Raw genomic sequence first — 19,060 nt, 5'->3', positions numbered from 1 at the left:
TCTGTAGATTGCTTTTGGTAAGATTGCCATTTTTACTATGTTAATCCTACCTAAGCAAGAGCATGGGAGATCTTTCCATTATTTTTTTTTTTTGTTGTTTTTTTTTTTTTTTTTTTTTTTTTTTTTGTTCTTTTGTTTTCTGGGGTGTACCATTGTCCACGGAGAGATACAACACTTTCCTCTTTTTGCTTGTTGTTCTAGTTAGAGTTATAATTGCTATGAAGAAAGGCCATGACCCAAAGCAAGTTGGGGAGGAAAGGGTTTATTTGTCTTACACCTCCATCAGGACCTCAAGGTAGATTCCTGTAGATAAGAACTGATGTAGAGGCCACGAGGTGTGCTGCTTACTGGCTGCTCCCCTCCCCATCACTAATTAAGAAAATGCCCTGCAACTTATGGAAGCATCTTCTCAGTTGTGGTCCCCTCTGTTCAGATAACTGTAGTTTGTGTTAAGTTGACATAAAACTAACCAGCAACGTTGTAGAGCTCTGGGCCCTGCCTACAGGATCTATAGCCTGACCCTCCATTCCTGCACAACTCAGACACCAAGACGCTGACACCCAGGCTTCGAGATCTAGATCCCACTTGGGCAACTATGGCACCTGTTCTAAGCTTTGGCATCCATTCAGTTGCCTTCTTTTGGTTCTGACACTTAGTTTTTCCTTGCTTGTTTTTGAGATTGGCTTTATGTCCAAGATGTTATAATTACTGATTTTATTTTATTTTATGTTTTTAGAATTACTTTCTTTCCCCTGCTCCTGCCATTCTCTCTCTCTTATTTCCTTTCCTTTCTAATATATATTCTCTACTGTTTGAAATTTGGACTTTCATATCTCCTTCCTGAAATCTCTTAATTAATATTTAACTTAACACAGCTTAATGTTAGAGAGTATTCATGAGTTCCCTTTCAAAAAGTGAAAGAATTTTAGATCACTTTCTCCTGTCTTTCCTGTCTTTGCATTTTTAAAGACAGAAGAATGATATAGAAATCCTGATCTTCCCACCTCTGCCTCCTGAGTGCTGGGATGAAAGGTGTGTGCCAGACCTGGTTCTCCTCTTCCATTTTAAACATTATTGTCATGTAGTTCTGGCCCTTTGAGCCTATAACTTTCTAAATACCGCAAACTTAGGATGCATAAGGCAGTGAGATCTGTCCCTGGGCTCAGGGATGGACACACACACACACACACACAAATACACACACACACACACACACACAAATACACACACACACACACACACAAATACACACACACACACACACAATTTTATTTGTAAATACTCTTTCTTGCATTCCAGCTATCTTTGGGAGAGAGGAGCTAGATTTAAAATACCTTCCTGTGGGGCTAAATAGATGGTTCATCAGTTAGAAAAGCTTGGTGTTCTTCCAGAAGACCGGAATTTACTTCCCAACACTCACATCAAGTAGTTCAAGGTCACCCCCCAAAGCATCCGATGTTTCCTTCTGGCCTTGTGGGCACCTGCACACACATGGTACACAAACACACATGTACATGTACATATGCATATAACTAAATAAATCTTCTTTAAAATATTGTCCTATAAGGCAAGTTTTTTTGTTTATCGGGGGGGGGGGGGGGGGGGGGGAGAAGGATGTGTTTTCAAGACAGATTTTCTCTGTGTAACAGCTCTGGCTGTCCTAAAACTTATTTTGTAGACCAGGCTAGTTTCGAACTCACAGAGATCTGCCTGCCTCTGCCTTCTGAGTTCTGGGATTAAAGGTGTGAGCCATCATGCCTGGACAGGGCAAGATTTAGGGACTGTAAACTTTGTTAGATTTTGCTTCCACATAAACATTTGGCCTCATTTGTTTTCTGTCATTCTTTTTCCCCTTTATTTTTGTTTGTTTGTTTGTTTGTTTGCATCTTTTTGAGGCAGGGTTTTTCGGTGTATCCGAGACTCTTCTGGAACTCCCTCTGTAGACCAGGCTGGCCTCAAACTCAGAGATCTGCCTGCCTCTACCTCCTGATTGCTGGGATTAAAGGCGTGTTCTATCACTGCCTGGCAATGTATAAGAGTCTTTTTAAACATTGTTTTATGTATATTTTGTCTACATGAACCATGTGCATTCCCAGTGCCCATAGAAGTCAGAAAATGCTGTCAGATCTCTGGAACCAGAGTTAGCCACACTGTAAGCCACTGTGGGTACTAGGAATTGAACCCAGGTCCTTCGGCACAGAAGCATATGAACGCTCTTAAACACCAAGACACTTTTTCAGCCCCTGGCCCCTTTTCTTAAAGAACTTGTGCCAAGAGTAGTTTTATTTTTTTTTATTTATTTATTTATTTTTTTTGTTAACAGTTATTTTCTCCCAATACTTGGATAACATTTGCCTTATAATTCTGGTTTCAATCGTTGCTGCTGAATTTTTCTTTTATTTTGATTTAAATTAATTATGTGTGTGTGTGTGTGTGTGTGTGTGTGTGTGTGTGTGCGCGTGCATGTGTGGAGGTCAAAGGACAACTTTGTGGATTCAATTCTCTCCTACCTTTACATGGGTTCTAGAGATTGAACATAAGTTCAGACCTGCATTACAAACAAATCTACTGGCTGAACTGTCTTGTCTGCCCTTCTTTTATTTTTATAAGTGAGCAGTCCTTTCTCTGACTTCCCTAAATATGTCCCTTTGTCTTTGGCATCTTTAGTGAATTTAGTATGGGTGGGTTTTTATTACCTCATCCAGGCCTGAACCTAAACACTATTAAACCTGCTGGATTTATGAATCCATGATTTCTACTCAGTTTTGGCAAGTTCATACATACTATGTCTTAATTGTCACCTGTGTTTATGTCTTTTCTACTTGAAGATCTTCATTTAGATTTATGTTAATCTTCTCCCTCCTATTCCACAGGTTTTATACCTCTTTGATTACATATTACACTCTCCATGTCATCATTTCATTGGGTTTCCTTCTATGTTGTTAAAAGGGAATCTGAGGTGGTTTAATGAGAATGTCCCCATAAACTTACATGTTTTAATACTTGTTCCCTAGCTGGTAGAACTGTTTAGGAAGGATTAAGAGGCGTGGCCTTGTTGGAAGAGGTGTGTCTGCCTGCCTGCCTGCCTGCCTGCTGCCTGCCTGCCTGCTGCTTGCTGTATCCCTGCATGCCTGCCTGCCTGCCTGCATGCCTGCCTACCTGCCTGCCTGAGGCCTGCCTGCCTGCTGCCTGCTGCTATGCTTTCCTCATGATGATCATGGATTCTAACCTTCTGCAGCCATGAGCCCCAAATTAAACACTTTCTTTTTCATAAGTTGCCTTGGTCATAGTGTTTTCTCGTGACAACAGGAAAGTGAGGAAGACAAAAGTTGGTACTACGGGGTGGGGTATTGCTGTGACAGGAAGCTGGCCATGCTGCTTTTGGAAGGAATATGGAAAACCTGGGGAAATTGGATTAGGAAAGCTGATGACTGCTATAAGCAGGGTTGAATGGACATCCTAGTCAGAGCTTGGAGAAAACAGTGCTAAGATCATTGAGGGTTATGGATGCTCAGCTCAAGAAACTTCAGAGGGCAACAGTATTAGTGACAGTGTTAGGAACCATTCTTGTGGTGCTTGGGGAAAAAAATGAGGATGCTTTCTGCCTGAGGGCAAATTGAAATAGTTGGACTAATTTTATAGGCAGAGGAGATTTCAAAACAGCCAATTATTAACTCTATTGCATGGTTTTTAGTAATCACTTTCATGTGTAGCTACCATAAAAATAATAAGCAGGGCAAAAAGAAACACAAAATGTACAGTTTGAGGAGGGGAAAGAGCACTAATATAAGGAGATACCTGGTGTGAAACAGAATAAAGGGAGTGTTGTCTTTGGGTGAAGACCCCTCCAGCTCAACCTAAAACTTGTAAAAAGGAAATGCCTTTTGTATTTATTTCTAAAAAGCTGCAATGGGGGAAAATGTTATGCAAATATAATTCAAGAAGGGGAACAGGCTCCAACTCAAATGACTGAACATGGCTTCATTGGCCAGGTCGTTCTGGCTTTAGATCCCTGAGTGATACATGAGTAAAGGAGTTGTAGAATCTTCCTCCACAGTTAAGAAAAGCTTCTGAAGTGAGGTGTTTGGCATGGGAATCCCTTCAAGGAAACCAGAGAAGCTATATGTGAATTTATGAAAATGAAGCCTGGATTGGGTTGGAGACCTCAAGATGTTGGAGATGTCAAAATCATAGGAAATACTTACCAAGAAGCTTGGGACCAAATCAAGAGAGAAAGTCACATGTTGTAGCCAGCAGAACTTGAAGGGAAGAGCCATCTAAGCCCATTGGCAGCAGATTAGAGCTTTAAGATTTGGGGTTTGCCCTCCTGAATTTCCATTTGCCTATTAGCAACAGATTAGAGATACAGGATTTGAAGTTTGCCCCGCTGGATTTCTGTCATGCCTTGGTCCAGTATTTTCTAACTATATTCTCATTCCTCCCTTTTGAAATGGTAATGTATATTCTATGCTGTTTTACATTTAAGTATATAATTTACTTTTTGATTTTACAAGGAGTTATAATTAAAAGTTGCCGTAGTTCTCAGAAGAAATTTAAAAGTGTTAACACTGAGGGGACTATTAGAGTTGGACAAAAGTCATTTCACATTATGAACTGGCCACAAGCCTATGGCAGCCAAGGTGTGGGGTGTGATGGTTTGAATGAGAATGGCCCCCATATGCGCATATGTTTGAATACTTGGCCCCAGTTGGTAGAGTTTCTTGGGAAGGATTAAGAAGTGTGGCCTCATTGGAGGAGTACTGATACTGGCAGTGGGCCTGAGGTTTCAGAAGCCCAGGACATTCCCAAATAGCTCCCTCTGCCTCCTGTTTGCAGAAAGGGATATAAGCGCTCATGGGCAAACACCATGTCTGCCTGCCAGCTGCCATGTTCTCCCCATGATGGCCATGGACTCCAACCTTCTGTAACCATGCACCCCAAATTAAACACTTTATTTTCTGTGGCCTTGGTCATGGCATTTTTTCACAACAACAGAAAATAAGTAAGACAGAATCACTTTCATAGATCTTAATTGGCTTGATTCTGTAGTTAGAAAACATACTGGGCAAAATGAAATTCAGAATGTTCTACCCTCACATGTGCAGGATATCAAAAGAAAAGAAAATTATATATAGAAAGTGGAAATGAGGGGGCTGGAGAGATGGCTCAGTGGTTCAGAAAACTATCTGTTTTTCCAGAGGACATGGGTTCAATTCTCAGCACCCTGTAACTCAAGCTCCAAAGGATCTCTCTCTCTCTCTCTCTCTCTCTCTCTCTCTCTCTCTCTCACACACACACACACACACACATATATAGACAGACATGCATGTGAGCCAAACACCAATGCATATAAAATAAAATTTTAAAAAGAAAATGAAAAGAAGTATACAGAGTTTTCGTTGGGTAAAACTTATATTTGCTTTCTTTGAACCTTGTTTTAAGCAGTTGACTACCTGGCTCTTAGAGGCTGGCTGATGTGATTAGGTTAAGTTTCACAGTGTACAAAGTCACCATTAGTCCAATTTAAGTGCATCTTTAGGTCAAACTACATTCGATTGAACAGAATTACCCTGAGAAATAACTCCCTGTCCACTAATTTTCTCTTCAGCCATATCTAATCCAATATTAACATTACAGTGACCTTTTAAACCAATAATAATATTAATCATTGAAAAGACTATTTTTTTAAGTCATTGATTCCAATTGTCTACGATTTGTGGTGCTTTCTGTGGTAGTCATGGGCAGGAAAGTGAGATCAGAGTACCCCAGTAGGGTGTATTTTAACACTGACATTGTTAAGAATTGATGGCTCCTGATAATAATAGTGAAATAATTGTTGTGTGATATCTAATATTCACTTAAAAATTACAGTGTCATGTTATCCTTATCTGCTCCTGACACCTACTATTCCCACTGTGCTTACACCATTGAGCTTATTTACATTTTTGTATCAGTCAATACAAAATTGTGTTTCTATAACCAAATACCTAACACGGTCATGAGTGAGGCATTTATTTTATTTCTGGAGTGAGAGGTACAATCTATCATGGTGGAGAAGGATTGTACAATTCATGACAATAGACTCATGAGCCTAAGACTCTAACAATTGATGGACAAGGAAGCAAAGAACAGACAGGAAGTGACATCAGTGACATCGGGCTATAAAATCTCAAGACACTTACCCAATGATCTAATTTCTCCAGTGAGAGCTCAGCTCTGAAAGTTATATGTGATGATATATTATTTATGATTCATCAAATCTTGCCTGAGGATTCAGAAAGCAAAGCCAGCAACAAACTATAGAGGCCAGGCAATGGTGATACATACCTTTAATCCTAGAAACGATACTAGCTAGCCAGGCAGTGGTGGCACACACCTTTGGGTAGATTTCTGTGAGTTCGAGACCTCCCAGGGATACACTAGAGTGAATCAGTCTAAAAGATTAACAGAGCTCAGGCCTTTAATCCCAGCTCTAGAGAGGCATATAAAAGACAGGAACCCAATGTCTCAGGGTGCATTGTGAGATTTAATCTCTAGCCACCCTGAGGAGAGGTAGCAGTCTGAGGTTTGCTGGAGAACTTGCAGAGACAGGATCACCCCCTTTTAGACTGAGGTAGATGTAAGTGCTAGTGGCTCGGCTGCTTTGCTTCTCAAACCTTCGGCTTGGAGCTTGAACCCCAATATCTGTCTCTGGGTTTTTATTTTTGGTGTTACAGTTACACACCTCTAAGAGTGCAGCAAGACAGGGAGGATAGACATTCCACATTTGAACTATGGTGTTTCATTCTTGTCCCCTCTGACTCACATGTGTATCTGGTGTCTTTTAATCATCAGCAGGCTGTCCAGGGCACGGGCCTGGCCTTCTTTGTCTACACTGAGGCCATTAAAAACATGGAAGTGTCCCGGCTCTGGTCAGTTCTCTACATCTTCATGCTGCTGATGCTGGGTTTGGGGAGCATGCTTGGAAACACAGCAGCCATACTCACCCCTCTGACAGACAGTAAGGTCATCTCGTGCTACCTGCCCAAGGAGGCCATTTCATTCAGGACACCAGAAGGTGGAGGCAGGGCATGGGTGGGTGACAAAATGCAAGACAATCAGTGGAAGGGTCTAATTAGGGGCCGTGTGATTCTAAGACAACTCCAGAAGGGCTGCATGGGTGTAGCTGTGCTCCTGCTAGGGTAATACTCAGTTCCACTTGGGTAAGTTGTTCTAGGAGCTGTATGTACATGTAATGTGTACCACAGAGACCCATTTTTAATTTCAACATCTTGCCACCCAGCCAGGATCATAAGAACACTCCTGTGCCTCCGATGGCTCTATATTCAGGATAGATAATGTCATGTCTGATCACATGTCCTAGCTATCATGTGGGAAGCATCCTCTTCCCTGTTCCTCGAAGCCTGATAGCACCTGGTATTTTTTTTTCTGAATTTGGGTCTCTGTGGTCCACAGTACAAAGGCATGTAGCTCCCAATCCAGCACTTAATCCTCTCCTGAGGGAACCTCCCACTGGCTGACATTGTATGGTATGGCAGTGGGAATGGCTACTAAGAATTCAGAGGCACCATGGAAAGCCTTTGGAAGTCAGAAGAAAACCTGGAAATAGTCAAATATTGACTCTGCCATGTTGTGCTACAGGGAGTTATCTGACAACACTGAGCCCTGGCACCCCGGTATAAAAGGGATCTCTGACTACTACCTTGGAGGCTTAATCTGGTCTGGTATATGACCAGAGCCTGGCAAGTGAGAACACCTACATAAATGTAAATTGTAGTTTCCTCCCAAACCAATCCTTATCTAGGGCCCCACACCACATTTAAGTCCACTTCTCACAGTCTCAGGGGCTATGTTTTTGGTATCTTCAGCATTCCCAGACTTTCAACCATTATGATATCCCCCGAAGAACAACACCCTGACTTTTGTTGTTGTTTTCCTGCTCTGAAATACCTTACAAAGCAGCTCCTATAGCTGATGTGGGAACTCACCCTCCAAAGCACACCTAGGGATCGATGGCTCTTGTTGACATCCAATGTGGGATGAGTCAGGGAGTCTCAGAGAGATGAGCAATGATCTTGTGTTCCAGGTCTGGTGTGCCTCATCAACTGTGCCATCGGCACAAGTTCACCATGGAGGCTGGGAACTACTGGTTTGACATCTTCAATGACTATGCAGCAACACTGTCTCTGCTGCTCATCGTGCTGGTGGAGACCATAGCTGTGTGCTACGTGTATGGTCTAAAGAGGTAAGGAGACCCCAGATCCTGCCTGCTACAGGAGGCAGAGAAGCTGCAGGTCCACATCCATAGGAAAATCACCTTTCCTCTGTGCGCATGCCTGTTTTAGATAGCAGAACTGGCAGTCTGTTCTCTGCCCTCAAATCTCTGCTATCTCTTGCTTCCTCAGTTTACTTGTATCTTTCTTTCCTTTTCCATTTTCTTTTTTCCCCATTTTGTATCATCAGATGGATTTTAGGCTCAAAGAGTGGGTGTACCCTGTGATAATACATCAGATTCTATTCCTGAACACTTAAGTGTCTGTCCCCCTACTCTCAACCTAGGCATAGTGACTGCCTTTCTGCACTTGTCATGCCTTCCTAGGGTCAGTCACAGACAGGGTCTCAAAAACCATGTACCCTCAAAGGTGAAAAGAGGAACATTGTCCTATATCATTATTCTATTCTTTTTTCAGTGTGCCCATCATCTCTGCTATTCTAGACACCCCGGAGCATTGAAAATTTTCAGGGTCCATGCTACTGGCTTCAAGGAGCCTTTGTTAGAAAATCTTGGGAGTAAGCCTGGTGCACTTAGGTGAAGCCAATGTGCAATCAAATCTGAGAGCATGGTCAGAACCTATTGAAGGAGAGGGGAAAGTACGAGTTGTGGTTAGACATACTTACATCCAGAGCAACTTGTACAAATATAAATGCTCTGTTGAACATCTCTAGTTATGAGGGGGAGTCACCAAAACAGAACAGTTGTGCTCTTGGAAATCAGAAAGGTGAAGTAATGCTATCAGGAAATGCAAATGTGCCTCTGTTTACCGATCTAAAGGTAGTTGAACCTGGGAGAATGGAGCCTAAAAAGGGGGAATAAAGTCTCACACAACAGCCAACTTTATTAAGAACATCAGGAAATATCCACTTTGAGTGTTAAGAAAGATCATGTGAGTAAAGCTCTCATGAGTTCAAGCTGAGTATAATCACAATGACAGGCTGCACATGGGAAAAAAAAAAACAAGAATTTCTATAGAGGTATAAATAAGTAATAATAGCCAGTTGGCAAGAATAATCTGAAGCAAACTATATGATACACCTGGGAGAGGTGTAGAAGAATAATCCTCCAAGAGCAATTCAGAGTTTTGGAGAAACTGAGGTCACGAGACTTTTATTTTCTTGGAAGTTTTCTCACAGGTACTCAGAATTGTTTTTTCTTCTTGAGAATGTTTCTTCCCTTTTCCATTTTTTCCTTTTTTAATTTTATGTGAGTTGGTGTTTTGTCATGGGTGTCAGGTCCCCTGGAGCTGAAATTACAAATGATTGTGAGCTGCCTTGTGGGTGCTGGGAATTGAACCCAAGTCCTCTGGAAGAGCAGCCAGTGCTCTTGACCACTGAGCCTTCTGTCTAGCCCCAGCACTCCGAATTCTCACAGGAATGCATTCTTGGATTGTGTTAGGATACTCTTCCATCCACATTGTGGTTACAACCTGCTAAACCCACTTTAGATTAAAGAGCACCCTAAATTAAAAATGCATTTGTTATACCTGCCTTCCTATCCATCACACTCAGAGCTGTCAAATGATCATCCCAGAGGCCATGTGATTGACGGGGTTACCAACATCTCCACAGAATACCCTGCTTCAGATTCCTTGCCCACAAAATGTTGGGTCTCAAACTATAGCTTCTACAGAATTCATTTCCCTTTCACACATTGTAGAGTGAGAAGACACTAAACTGAACAGGTCAGCCAAGGAGCTCTCCACATACAGTCAAATGCCAGTTTCTCCATGGGGACGTAGCTTTGCTTTATTTTGTTACTGTGAAAAGAGAAAGATCACTGTAGAATGATAAAAGATCAATTATAATGTTTAAAAGCTTACTCATATAACAGCTGTAGAATATACATTCTTATCAGCACACTGAAATTCCCCCAAATCAAATCTCAAATAATGTAGTCGTAATTAGAAGTCAACATGAATCATGAAGGTGGGATGCACCTGTAACCTACCAACTTGAGAGGCTGAAGCAGGGAGACTAAAGACCCGACCTAAACAATCAACCTAGCTAAATCCCATCTCCAAAGGGGAGGCTGGAGCAATGGCTCAACAGCTAAAAGCTCTGGCTGTTCTTGTAGAGACCATGGGTCCAGTCTCCAGCACCCAGTTGATGGTTCATAGCCATCCAGAACCCCAGTTCCAAGTAGGTATTATGTATATACATTTTATATATATATATATATATATATGTGTGTGTGTGTGTGTGTGTGTGTGTGTGTGTGTGTGTGTACATATACATATGTATATGTAGAATATGCAAATAAAATAAAAACATATCTTTCTTTTTTTAAAGGACAAGAATTGCAACACAACCCAAAACAAACAAACAAACAAAAAACAAACAAACAAACAAAAACTCTCAAGGTCTTGCCAACAGTGCTAAGGAGATTGGACTCTCTCATACAGGGAAACTAGAAACTCTTATGATTAATTAACAGTGGACTCACCAGGATGAGCAAATAATTGAAAATTGTATAACCTTAGTTTGCAGGGTAAGACTATAGAACCCTGCGTAGAGCTATCCTTGCTTTCTCTCCTTCCTCAGGAATTCTGGCGACTCAGCTTGATCATGTTCTGTATCGTGTTTCTGATAGGCACAGTGAAGTTCCTACCCACAGGCAGTCATCCATTAGCCTGAATTGCATCCTGGGAACACTCAGGTGGGGCTAAGCCTGACTGAGTCACCTGCACTGGGAATCTGGACACCCCAGAGAACTGAGATTCATCCCTTTTGTTGAGATGATTTTTAAATACAGTTGTGACCGAGGTCTGAGTGAAGTGTAAATTTTAAAACAGACAGGACGCTCAAAATTCATGATTTATGATTGCTTGTCAGTTGTGCTCCTGAGGCTACATGTGTCACTGTACGTGCAAGGTGGGAGGGAACCCAAAACAATAGTGTCCCGTTGCACTTATTGGTAGCTCAGGATGTGCCATCGTGGGAGCGTTTATACTATAGAAATTTACAAGCACATAGATCGGAGTTTTTCTGCAGTTTCCAGTTCAACATCAGCAGACACAATGGTGGGAGATGTTATTCTATATATGTTTCTCATACTGGTTAATAAATAAAGCACTGTTGGCCAATAGAAAAGGAAGATAGGAGGGACTAGGAGACAAGGAGGAAGAGGAAATAGTAAGGAGGAGTCAAGATGGAGAGTCTGGAGAAAGCAGTATGCCTACCAGCTCCCTGGTAAGAGAAATACATAGATCAGTAGAAATGGGTTAATAATTAAGACAGAGCTAGCCGATTAGAAACTAGCACCTGGCCAACAGCATAATATCAAATATGGAGTCTTGGTGTTTTCATTGGGGCTGGTGCGGCGGCGGGACAAGGCAGGACAAGACCAAGCGGCGGGCAGAAAAACCGTACTCCTTACACACAATCGTATCTTCATGAGATATTTTGCAGTAACCCTTAATAGTGGAAGTCTGAGGAGCCCAGAAATCCTAGAATTTGAGACTCATGACAGAGAAAAAGAATGTGGCCAAAGGTCAATGGGAGGGTGTGAACTGGCTACCACTGAGGTTAAGGCCAGGGGGGAGGCACCAGCCAACCAGGGAAGACACACACCAGGGCCTGACAGGACAGAAAGCTGAACAACAGGAAACACAAGGGACTGGAATCCAAAAGAGAGCACAGGAGTGGGTCCATTCTACCCTGAGTGTTGTCTCAGAAGATGGAATCACCCTTGGCGCATGTGGTCTCCCTGCCAGAAGATGAGGAGCTGCAGCCCAAGGGCAGCCCTGAATGCCCTGATCAACACACAGGAAGACTGGGCCCAACCAAATATGCCCAGCCTGGGGTTGGGGAGAAGGGGCGACCAAAGTGGGACAACCCCAGCAGTTCTTACTTACCTGCATACCCTATGCCATGGTCCTGGGCAATGTGTGGCCCTTCCCCCACCTGAGCCAGACATACTGCAGAGGTGAGTGCAGTTTGCAGGGACAGCAGTGTCTGAGTAGCTGAGTGCTTCACATCTCAAACCCTCACCTTCCTGGAATCTGTATGAATTATAGGACTAGTGGATGTTACCTCCAAAGATCTGGCCCACAACCCAGCAAAGAAGGAAGGTTGGGCTTTGCTTTCACAGACAGGGCTTTTGTGCTGTCTAAAAAAAAAGAAAAGAAAAGAAAATAAAGAAAAAAACTTTCCCTTTCCTAACTTGAAGTCATGAAACCTTTCTGTTCCTCCTCTGAATTCTTAACCACCGGGTTGTGGATATGGAGCTGTGTTCTACTTCCTTTCCTTCCTTTTTTTCTGTATAAAATATGGTATCTAAAAAGGTTCATTATATTATGTTGTTGTATTGTTGTTGTCATGACGAAAAGATTGCAGAGCTCTTTTGCTTGGATTATATCCTTGAGGTTTGAGGAAGTGATGGAAAGTTTGCTCGGCAGAGCTGAGAAGGTGCCCACACTCCCACCTTGGTAAGAGCAAGCAGTCTGTCACAAAGACAAGTTGATGTGGGCCATACCAGGCCTGCTGTAGTTGCTACTTGGTACTTTGGGTTAAAATTAGACTATCTTATGACCTTTGTGTGTTAGAGCCCAACTCCAAACAGCTGTGGGGAACATGGCTATGGCTCCTGCTCCCAGGTGTCTCTAAGAATCCTCACAGGCCTCTGCCTCCTTCAACATCAAGCTGAAAGTTAAACCTGAGTGTTTAAAGAGTAGAATTCTTCTCTGCAAAGCAGGCTCTGCGATGAATGTTTCCTGTTCCTGGACGGTGTTTTGAGGAGAAATGTTAGGAAGGTGGTGGTGGTGCGGTGTGTGCGTGCACGGGGTGGGGACATCTAAACAGTACCAATATGGGAAAGGGGAAGATCCCAGGTACCCTATCAAATACTCATGGGAGTAAAGGCTGATAGACTTAGGCCCACCCCCCATTCCAAAGGGATAAAGCTATTGCTTTCCCTTTCCCTGCAATTGTTACATTTCTCATGGGTGTCTCCCATCTGTAATTTGAGAAGACCTCTACATAGGCTCATATACCAGACTCAAAATTGTGGAGGAGGACTTGGAAGTGTCCAGACTGTTGCAGCACTCTCGCCTCAAGTGAAGGAACCCTCCCTAACCAGGATAAGCTTGGTGAGAAGCCCAGACAATTTCCACCTCTACCAGGAATAAGGAAAGTAGGGCTTCTGTCTGTGTGTAAAAAGTAATTGATATCATTTGGCTATCCATGTGATAACTAGGGTAGAGGGGTAAGTCACAACTCCAAAACCAAGAGACTTTGGACTCCAAGGAACCAAGAATCTTCTGGAGAAGGAAGAGTGGGAGGGGTGGCTATCCCCTGCACCCTCCACCTTTAGATTGCTTCATTGCCGCTTGCTGGCCTCTTGAGCTAGGATTGCTAACTATTAGCACCTTGAGGTAGGCTGTCTTGGGTAGGGAAGATTTGCTCAGCTTTTTTCTTTCCTGAGATGTTCTAGCCCACAGGCAAAACCTGAGTTCATCATGAAGTTTTCCAGCTTCAAGGAAGAGATACCGACCTTGCTTTTGTATTTGAAGTGGGGATTGCCTGAAATTCCAATGGAGCCTGTGAGTAAGCTAGCAGGGCAAGTTTCTAAGTAGGAAATCGTTGTTGGGTGGTGTCACCAATTTACCCAGAACTCAAGTATTTACAGCTGTGGCATGCTAGAAAAAATGACCCCTGCATACAACCCCCCATGTCCCTGGTGTACTGGGCTGTTGGGTGGGTGCGCGTCAAAGAAAGTGTCAAGACTACTTAACTGATGGCTGTGGGTCAGGGTTGTGTGGCTGGAAAAAAAATTTATTTTTTTCGGATTTTCCAGATAGGGATTTTCGGTATAGCTTTGGAGCTAGTCCCTGCGCTTGCTAAGTAGACCACGCTGGCCTTGAACTCGCAGAGATCTGCCTGCCTCTGCCTCTCTAAAGCTGGGATTAAAGGCATGCATCACAAAAGTCCAGCAGGGCTACTGAAATCTTAAACATTCCTGAGCCCCAGGATTGCATTCCCAGTGAAGTAACTATCAATCATTGAAGCTAAAGGAGACTTCCAGTTGTTTAAGTCATAAGGCACCAGCACTAAGATTAAAGCTCATGTGAATTTTCAGCAGCACAGGGTCAGGTGCTAAACAAGCAGGTACAGGCAAAGAAAGATCAGCCTGCCTGAGTTGGGAAGCTGGAGACAGGGGCTTTGCTGGGGTGGTCGTGCTCTTTGTATCTGGCATCTCCAATATTGGTTTCCCACAGTTGGATATAGATTACCATTTCACTTATTCCTGCCTGCATTTTTGCTGGCCCATTATGATTACTAATATTATTTTTGAGAGAAACATTTCCTCTATTCCTTTGCAGACTGTCCTAGAACACTCTCTGTAATAAAGCAGGTTTGGAATACAACCAGAACAATTTTTGTTAGCCTACCTAATGTTGATGGGATTGAAGGCCAATGTCACCAACATCTAGTCTGTTCTCCTTTTTTCCCTTTAACTTTGTCTGTAAACTCACATTTCTTCTCTCTTATTTTCTATTTCTATTTCCTCACTCTCCATAGGAATCTAAACCTGGGGGGTGTTTTCATTTTCATGTAAGACTGTGCTCAATATAAGAGCTTCCTACAAATCTTCAAGTGAAAATTGGTTTTACTTTGTCACTAGGAAACGCAAAGAACAAAAAGGACCTTGAAAAGTACATCATTTGATTATGTCCAACTTGGCATCTTGTTGAGGTAACTAACACAAAGACATGGAAATGAAAACCAAAGTAGGCAGGGCAGCCGGAACGTTGACCATCATTGCTGGATTTTCTCAAACAACTGTGCTGGCCTTGTGAAATTTAGCATTATACTCCCTAGCTCCCTCTAAATCTCCACTGCTCTTTTACCACCTTCCAACACATGCCACAAGATATCTGTGAGAGTTTAACTTCCACAAAGTGTGTTGTCTCTCAGGAAGACAAACATTCTTGAATGATAGATATCCAAGTAACATCACCTCAGTGGGTACGGTATTATCTCTGAGGAATGTGAATGAACCATTTCAGTGTATATTGGACTTGTTTTTAGGGGACCAGAGTTGTTGTTAGTCATCAACATCCTCATGATACTTGTGGCTCCTGCTGCCTTCCTTTTACAAATTAATGCCTCTCCTCTCGTCTCATGAGGGTAAATCAATGCAAAGTCTAACTTGGATTTGGTTTGCTTTGGAAGAGTGGGATTATATTCCTCTTTGCTGAACCTGGGCCATTCAGTGGGGACTAAGAGATCTGCATTCACGGAAAAGTCTACCAAGTATTGATGAAGGCTTTTCATAAGCATACAGCTGGAGCCAATTTGCCTAAACTCAATACCCTATATATCCTCACCTGGGTCATCACAGTGCCATTGCTAGCTGATTGCGGTTGGATATAAAGAAACGTATCACTTAGAGTCAGAGAGTTCTGCTCCCTTGTTTTTTTTTTTATTTTATTTTATTTCATTTTATTGTTTATTTTGATTGTTAGGCCAAATGGATTCTATGCATCATTGCAGATTGTCCTGGAACTCAATCTTGGGACCAGACTGTCTTCAAGCACACAGAAAATAGCTTGGCTCTGCTTCACAAGTGCTGGGATTATTGATGTGTGACACAACCACACAGATTTTATTGTATTTTTGTTTCTGGGGAAGAGGTATGGTGGCAATGCTTTATCAGTTCTTTCTTTAGATCCTTCAGGATTGATTTCATACAAAGTGTTCTTACCACAGTTTCCCTTCTTCGACAGCTCCTTCTCCTCAGCCAAATCCAACTGTTGTTAGGGTTATGCTTCTAGTTCACTCTCTTTCACACATTGCTGTGTTAATGCAACAGCTGTAATTACTTTTCTCCATGAATCCTGGAATTATCAGTTTTTAGATTATGCATGTGGTTTAGCCATGCACATGAATAAAATCAGTGAAATCTGAGTACCACCTGACAGAGCAAAAGAACTTTTACGAGGATTTCAACTTACAGGCAGAGTATGTCAAGAATGGGCAAGCTCTCTATCACTGGGTGTATAGCCTTTAAAATTGGTGACACATAAACAAAGCATTACACAGGATCAAGCCAACTTTCAACTAAGGTACCCAATCATTCTGTTGTACTGATAGTCATATTAATAGAGGAAATTAGAAAAAGATAGAGTGATAAATTTAGGGACATGGCTTCATTTCCAGCAGAAGTCAAATATATGAAACTTAAAAAAAAAAAAAAAAAACCAGAAAGGGCCTGGTAATTGTCTTAGTAGTTGAAAGATTTCTGTCTTTTTTTTTCAGCATTCTCTGTATACCCATTTCTTTTCTAGAACTCAGACTGAAGTCCTGGTGAGCTGCCAAATCTCTGCTTTCAGATTTTTGAGAACAGAGGCTTGATTCATCATCTGTGGCTAAAAGTTGGAATTTTGTTATTTATTTTTCATAACATGAGACCTGAGAACTATAGTAGCAGAACAATACTCAGGAATCAGTTGGTGTTCTGCCTTAGGGACTGTGTGAAATTTTTGTCTTGATGTTTGTTTGTTTTTCTTTTTGTTTTTTAGTTTGTATTTTGTATTAACTGTCTACATATTTACATTACCTCCACTGTCTCTCCCTTCCTTCCTTCTTCCTTTCATTTCTTTTGGAAACTGGTTTTGTCTTTGTACCTTGAGAGCTGTCTTGAAACTCATTTTGTAGGCCAGGCAGACGGGAAAGTCAGAAATCAAACTGTCTCTCTGCCTCTACCTCTGCCTCTGCTTCTGCCTCTTCCTCAGAACCACTGTGTACCAATCTCCGCTGGAATACTCATATATGCATGTGCCATGCTTTCCAGTTAAACATTGGTTGAGGAGGGAAAGCCTACATGGCTGATAGGAATTCAGTTATTTTCAGGTTTATGAGGAAAAATAAACTTTGTTTTGTTTACTTTATATTTTCACTTGTGTGTGTGTGTGTGTTTTTTTTTTTTTTTAAAGACAGCTCGTGTCCCTTTTTCTGTGCTCCACTACATGGTGCAGGTCTTCTTTCTGAGAACAGATATGAAAGCATTGAGCTACTTCAAGTTAGTTTACCTCTACTAATGTTGTTGTTCTCACTATACAGCAGAGATTGGCCAAGCCATGCATGAAAGTCCAGCCCTGTCAAAGAGCAAATGGGACCTTTCTTGCTGCAGGGCTTAACAAAGCTTGGACCTAATTCCCTTGTACTTGTAATTATGGATACATTATGAATTTTAAAATCATTGAAATCCTGTTAGCCTCTTGTCACTCTCTAGATTTTCACTGAACTGTTGTCATTTGTTTATTTTTGGCTTTGTCATTGAGTGTGTTTGTGTGTGTGTGTGTGTGATCATCTCATCTGCCTGTCTGCCAACGCCCTACTCAGTTTGAGCATGAATATGTTCAGATTTGTAGTTAGATTTAGTGCAAAAAGATAGTTTTCAATTTTTGAAGACATGATTTTTCTGTGTTGCTTTGACTCTCCCAGGACTCAGTCTGTAGACCAGGCTGGCCATGAACTCATAGATCCTCCTGCCACCAGAGTGGTTACATTACAGGCATGTGGGGATATTTCCTGCTCCATACTGGGTTTTCTTCTTTCTTCCTTGCTTTCTTTCTTCTACCACATCAACTTCTTATTTTCCTTCTTCTTCTACCCCTTCTAATTCTTTTGTTCTTTATCTTCTTATATTCCATCTTTTTCTACCCCTTCTACTTCTTTTTGTTCTTTATCTTTCTCGTCATCTTCTTCTCTTTTACTTCTTCTTCTTCTAATTTTCTTTTGCTCTTTCATCATGAGGCTTCACTATGCATATTTAACTGACCTGAGGCTCCATTGAACTCAAACCCACACAGCTTCCTGAGTGCTGTTGATAAAAGTTCTCATGGCCACTGCCCAGTAATTTTGCCTTTCAAGTCTTGCTATCTAGCAATTTAATTTTTCAATTACTTACCCCTTTGTCTTTATGTCTACGCACTCCTGGAAATCCAGATCCTCAGACCTCCCTACACAATCAAAAATAACTAGAGTTAAAATAATTAACCTGGCCTTCATACAGGTGTAAATCAAAAATAAATGAAGAAGATCGAAGGGAACTTGGCCTGGGGATCAGATGAAACTTCATGGATTGCTGGAAAGCCGAACTATTCAAGAGGTGTATGCTTACACAGAACAAACAAGTAGTGCTGCTTCGGTTAGTATGTGAAGAAACACTGATTCTGATTCAAAAGTGAGTTTTTCTTTTCCACCTTTCTTTATTTCATAAGTAAAATCGGAGACCTGGTTGGCATGGAGCTTGTATTGCCAGTCCCACATGCAACAGGCTTTGTATGCATTCTGCCTCCACACCCCATCCCATTGTCTCCTGCTGTATCATACAAATGCCCAGTCTTCTACCAATTTACACACACACACAGACACATGCACGCACACACACGCACACACACACACACAAACACACACACATACACACTCTCACATTCACAAACACACACACACATATTAAAGAATAGGGCCCAGGAGCATAGACTATCTATAAATTGCAGAGGTCACTTGGTGGCATGTAGTGCCCTCTTCTGGTGAAATGGCAGACAGAATACACGTGCATAAAATCAATCCAGAAGCATTTCATTTCTACTTATTATTACTATTATCATCATTATTATTATTCTGATTATTTTTGACACAAACATTTAGTCTTTTCTTAGGAGACTGTCCTTGAACACTCTCTGTAATTAAGCAGGCTTGGAATTCAAACAGAACAATTTATGTTTGCCTCCCTAGTGTTGATGGGATTGACGGCCAATGTCAGGAACCCAATATA

At 41.8% G+C, this 19,060-nt stretch overlaps 1 pseudogene; it reads left to right on the top strand.

Moving 5' to 3' along the window:
- LOC127214749 (sodium- and chloride-dependent transporter XTRP3-like) overlaps positions 1-19,060 on the top strand; it is a 107,792-nt pseudogene that overhangs the window by 15,354 nt on the left and 73,378 nt on the right.

The sequence above is a fragment of the Phodopus roborovskii genome, unplaced genomic scaffold (assembly GCF_943737965.1).
Source record: "Phodopus roborovskii unplaced genomic scaffold, PHOROB, whole genome shotgun sequence".
Classification (NCBI taxonomy): domain Eukaryota; kingdom Metazoa; phylum Chordata; class Mammalia; order Rodentia; family Cricetidae; genus Phodopus; species Phodopus roborovskii.
Note: the sequence above shows the minus strand (reverse complement) of the source record. Positions and strands in the feature narration are given on the sequence as shown.